Below are 6,139 nucleotides of genomic sequence, written 5' to 3' on the forward strand. Positions count from 1 at the left end.
ACTTGAAAGGGCACAAATGTAAGGAGTAAGAGCACCTAGCTTCTACCAAGGAGCTATCCAATGGGAAAAGAAACACATGCTGGGCTAGCACTCACTCCAGTGATGCAGTGGGCCCTACACTGGGCTGAGGGGGCTACATGGTAATGCATGGCTGTAAAATTAAAAGGCCTAAGTTTTCATTGCAAGAACATCAGGAAGACTTGTGGTAAAGAGTCATGCAGAAAGAGAGAAAAATATCCAAATAAACAGAAATAGAGGGAAGACTGAAATCTCCTGTACTTACATCATTAAGCTCCTGACTGAAATTCCTTTTTTGCCCCTGTATTCTGAAGGACACTATCTATGTTTCCTTCTTAAAGTTTTAGTATTTCAGCTTTCAAATTGAGTTCTTTAATGCTTTTGGGTTTCTTTTTTTTTCAGGGTAATATACATGGGTCTAATTTTATTCAACTGTATACAGACTGTCTTTTCTCCAGTGTATATATATTTTGCATCTTCTGCAAATATCAGATTGGTGTAGTTACTAGTGTTCATATGGGGCCTTCTATTTCATTTCACTGACCTACATGGTTTTTTTTGTTGTCAATAACATTCTGTTTTTATTACTGTAGCTCTATAACAATGCAGTATACATACATATATATGTTACATATTCAGTATTCAGTCTTTTTCCTATATATTCAGTGTTTTGACTGACATTTCATGATTTGATTCTTTCTTGATTTTGTCTAGATGAGGCTCTGTGTGCTTCTTATATCTGTATAGGCGTGTTCTACCTTAATTTGGGAAGTTTTCTTCTATGGCATTGTTAAAATGTTGGTCTTTGCAATTCACTTGGGATTCATCTCCCTCTTTTATGTCTACAACTTGATGATTTTGTACTAAGATGATACCACATATTTCTTGTAATTTTCTATTAAAGAAATATTTTTGTTTGTTTTTCTGTATCCTCTACTTTATCTTTGAATCCTATTACTCTTTCTTATGTTTGATTCATTCTATTTTTAAGACCTTCCCTTGAGTTTTCTAATTGGAATATTGGATTTTTCACAGTTTCATCTTCTTTTCACCTTGTGGTATGTTTTTATATCTTTATTGAGTCCAGTTTTCAAATCCTGATTTATCTTGTTATTTCATCCTGATATATATTTGTATTTTCTTGAACAACTTGCAAGCACTTTTTCTTATTCTTTTAGAGTTCAATTAGGTATTTCTTTGTATCTTCTACAAATTACTTGAATTATTTGATAATATTTTGACTATTCTTTTAAATTCCATGTATAGGAGTCTAACTTTGGTCAGTCATATGGTTTTTGTTTATGCAACTTTACCTAAGCATGTAAAGCTCTTTTGTTCCTTGTCTGATGTAATAATCTGCTTCCATAGATTGGGTCAGTGCAGGCCCAATACACTGTAAAGACCACCAAACCAAAGTCACATGATATGGCTGCTAGGAATGAAATCAGGCCAGGTTGGAGGGGCTACAGCAAAAATGAGGCTGTGACTATTTTATTTAAGTGTAATTAGACTTCTTATACCTTTATCAGAAGCATAACATAAGGGCAATTTCTAGGAACAGTACCATTGTAGTTGCTAGGAAACAATAAAGTTTGCAAGTTATATAAGGTATACAAGATTAATGTCTAAGGCAACTGTCCTGGCAAACCTTCATGCTTCCTTGACTACAGAGAAACACAAAGTGGTCTGAACACTTCACTGCCTGAAGGAATGTGTTAGTCTCTCAGGACCTGGAAGACAGTTATATTGTGCCCGTGGAGTCTTGGACTCTATACTGAAAAACTCATGATGCATATCACTCAAAATAGCTAGGCCAAGCCAACTCTATGATTCCCTGCAATACATGACCTCAGCTAAGCTAAGAGAAGCTTGAGAATAAACTGCTTACTGAAACCATGGAAATATGACTCCTGAACAACTGGTCTAGATAGAGCTAGGCCAGGAGAATGGGACTCACAAAGAACTGGATTCATAGCCACAGATCTGAAACTAGGATTGTGAGTTAAATGTAGCTGAGGTTTGGGGCAAGAGCAAGGAAAGGCAAGAAAGAACTTGCCCAGAAAAAGTGGCTCATACAGAAGAGGGCTCATTGGCTTAAGGTATGGAATGACTAGGTTTGCAGGTTTTCAGATGCTTCACGCACATTTTAATGCATTTTGTTTTCCTGTCAATCATCTCCCCTGTTTATCTTTTAATAACCCCTAAAGAATTCAAAGTTAATCAATTAATTATTAAATATTTTAATTATCTCCAGGTTCTACTCTATAAATTATTTCTATTTACTTTGTTTAGCTTCTTTTATGTTTATTAAGATTTGTTTTAAATTGTAAGCATACAGTATATTATGATGAATATACAAGCATGTGTGAATGTAATATCTACTTTATTGTTGGGAAATGTGTTTTATAAATGATGATTAAGTAACATTAATTAATAGATACTTAATGATTATCAGTTTTCCTTTATTTATTTATTTATTTATTTATTTATTTATTTATTTATTTGGTTTTTCGAGACAGGATTTCTCTATAGCTTTGGAGCCTGTTCTGGAACTAGCTCTTGTAGATTAGGCTGGTCTCGAACTCACAGAGCTCTGCCTGCCTCTGCCTTCTGAATGCTGAATGCACGCCACTGACTCTCAGTTTTCTCTTTATACCCATTATTTAAAGATGATCGTTGAAGTTTCCAATTGTTTTTGAAAATTTGTCATCATCTCACACAAGTAGTATTTTCTGCTTCAAGTATTTTGAAATTCTGTTTCAAACATATATTGACTATTTCTGTGTCTTTTGGGAGACTACATTGTTTTATCAATGTGATGGCTGGGTTTAATTGACAACCTGACACAATCTAGAATTTCCTGGGAAGGATGTATTACTGAGAAATTGTCTGAATGGAGTTGGCCTGTAGGCATGCCTGTAAGCATATTCTGCATATAATTAATCTAGGTAGGAAAACCCACCCAAAATGACTGAATGTGGAAGCATCATTTCAGTTAATGAAGCATTTACTTTTTCATTGTTATTTTGAGACAATGTATCATTCTGTAGCCAAGACTAGTGTAAGGCTTCTGATAGTCCTGCTGCAGTGTCCTCAGAAAATATGTTTATACAATATATACGTAACATACATTATACAATAAATATCTAAATACATTTACTAAGACACAGGACAGTTTTCTCAAATAATGAATGGTCCCATTTCATTATGTCATGTTCATATATAACTAACAATTTGGCACATATTATAATGTATTTTATATGTGACCTAAGTATTCATGTATATACATTTCTGTCATTGAATAACTTTTAATGTTTCTAATCCAATCAAGTAGTTCCACTTATTCTTCCATCATGGCTCCTTAAATATCAATGATTAAAACAATTTTTATCAATTTATTTATATTTACCTTGAAGCTAATAAATTCTTTCCATAACCTCAGGTATCTGCATGCCAAATGACCACACACACAGAAAGACACACATCATATGATATTTATACACATACACATGCATTTATATGTATAGATATACATACATGTACACACAATTATATATTGAAAAACTCCCTTTTGTCAGAGACACATGTTGATCTTCTCTCTGGAATTCTTGTTGTCATTTTACAAAGTATAGGGCCTTGAGACTTGATTAAAATCACTTAGAAAGATAGCCAAAAATGCAAATTTTCATCATATTTAGGCATTCTTACTGACAAAATAATAATATGACTAAGCTGATGAGATGATTCAGAGTCATGATAACCTGTGTTTAATTATCTTGGTCCACATTGTGAAGGCAGAGAATAAATTCCTGCACCTGTCCCCTGAACGCCACATAAATGGGTGTCTCCTTCTTAAATACATCAATAAATCGAATAAATAATTAAAAATATCTAATAATAATGCAATGAGGTGCCAACTGCAAAGCCACAGATGGCTCACATGTGTAATTCTTGTGGACTTGGAGTTGTTGATTCTGCCAATCTGTCTTCTCATGCACTATTTCTCTGTGTTTTGTGTCAGTTCTTAATTGTAATTTTAGATCATTTTTAATAATTTTCTGTTTATCTACATATTTAATTTCATGCAATCACAGTCATAGAATTCTGACTTATTTGCAGAGCTTCATCATGTTTCCCATATTGCTTTCTGTTATAAATATTTTCTAGGTAAGCACAGGTGAGGGAAAAGCCCTTGAAGTCTTTTCTGTAAAAATGTTTTCAATCAGTGGTCTTATTTTCTCTAGTATTTTATTTAAATCCATTAAAAATTTCATTTCAGATGGGCAATCAATATGTCAACACAGATAAGTGAAATAAATAGATCTACCCAATGTTACACATATAGAATTTATCAGAACAAAATTTGTCACTTGGGATTACCTGCGTACAAAGTCAATGTAGAGAATTTTAAACTTCCCAACATCATGATTAGCACATGGATACTCACATGTATCATGTCTGGCTTTATTGACAATAGATAAGTTGTTGTGCAGTGTCAAAAGATCTAATATGATCTGGATTCTAAAAGAGACATTCTATGATCTTGACAGCAGTAGGAATTAAAAGAATAACCCAATTGTTGAAGTATTTCTACATAGAAAAATAGTGTGCTAGTATTAGGGCAGCCCCGGGCCCTGTGTGCAGCAGGTGCTCCCAGCGGTGAATTTCTCAAGCAGCAGCTGCTCTCACCACAGCATCAGGACATGTCTTGTGGGTCTGCATCTGTGGAGACCTTTCTCAGCTCACTGGAGGCGGTAAACTGGGATGCAGCGAGTGAGTCTACAATGGAAAAATCCTTAGAAACTGTTTCTTTGGAGAGGGAAAAAAGAGAAAAAACAGTTCTGTGAACTCTTTATTGGTAGTTTAAGGTTTGAAGTTATAAAAATGAGTTTGAGAAACTATTTCTAGCAACGAGGAAACCTCACAGACTATGTGGTTATGAGAGATCCTGCAAGCAAAAGATCAAGAGGATTTGGGTTTGCAACATTTTCATCCTTGGCGGATGTTGATGCTGCCATGGCTACAAGGCCTCATTCCATTGATGGGAATGTAGCTGAGCCAAAACATGCTGTGGCAAGAGAGGAGTTAGGCTAAAGGAGTCCATGTGACAGGGAAGAAGCTGTTTGTTGGTGGAGCCAATGAAGATGCTGAAGAACACCACCTTAGAGATTACTTTGAAGAAAATGGAAAAACGAATACTATTGAAATAATTACTGATAGCAAGTCTGAAAAGAAAATGGGCTTTGGCTTTGATACTTTTGATGATCATGATCCTGTGGATAAAATTGCATTGCAAAAATGTCACACCATCAATGATCCCAATGCAGAAGGTATAAAGGTGTTGTCTAGACAGGGAATGCAGAAAGTCCAAAGTTCTAGGAGTGAAAGAGGAAGAAACTTTGGTTTGGGGAATTCGCATGTTGGTGGTGGCAATTTTGACCAGGACCAATAAGCAACTTAACCAAAGGATCTGATAAATATCCTGATAAATGCACGTGGATTTGTGGATGGCTACCATGGATACGATGGAGGACTTGGAAGCAGTGATTTTAGAGGTAAACCTAATTATGGAAGAGAAATGTAAGTGTTTGTGTAAAGTTAAGAAAGTTTGCATATTTGTGATTTAATAAAATAATTCTAAAGGGAAAAAGAAAAATAATGTACACATTATATATTAGATATTAGATGTATTTTAATAGCCACTCCAGTCATTGATCTTGACATTTCCTTACTGTCTTAACTAAAACATTTCATGAGTGTTGAGTGTTCCGTTCTAGAAAGAAGCTGAATCAAGACTGAAGACCACATAAGGCAACTCCAGGAGGCCTTTGCTTTGACAGTCAAAATGAGTAGTGGATAACAATACAAACCATGCTCTGATATTGCTAAATGGTAATGAATTCAGTTTAAGCATACCTGTGAAATGAAGATATCCTTGCCTTGCCCATGCCTAGCTATTTCCCAGAAGCTGAGGTGATCTGATGCACTGGACTCCTGGATGTGTTCTCTCTGCATTGGCATTCTCTACCCTTTGCCACATATACATCTGCACCACTCCTTCCCATCCTCCCAGGACCATTTTTCAGTTTCAGGTCTACTTTATAAAAATTCCTGGGGTTTT

The 6,139-nt window shown here is 35.1% G+C and overlaps 1 pseudogene; it reads left to right on the top strand.

Moving 5' to 3' along the window:
• The first annotated feature begins 4,802 nt into the window (after window positions 1–4,802).
• Window positions 4,803–5,602, top strand: LOC148118630 (heterogeneous nuclear ribonucleoproteins A2/B1 pseudogene; annotated as a pseudogene).
• The last annotated feature ends 537 nt before the right edge of the window (window positions 5,603–6,139 follow it).

Source organism: Myodes glareolus, chromosome 22 (assembly GCF_982192425.1).
Source record: "Myodes glareolus chromosome 22, mMyoGla1.1, whole genome shotgun sequence".
In the NCBI taxonomy this organism is placed as follows: domain Eukaryota; kingdom Metazoa; phylum Chordata; class Mammalia; order Rodentia; family Cricetidae; genus Myodes; species Myodes glareolus.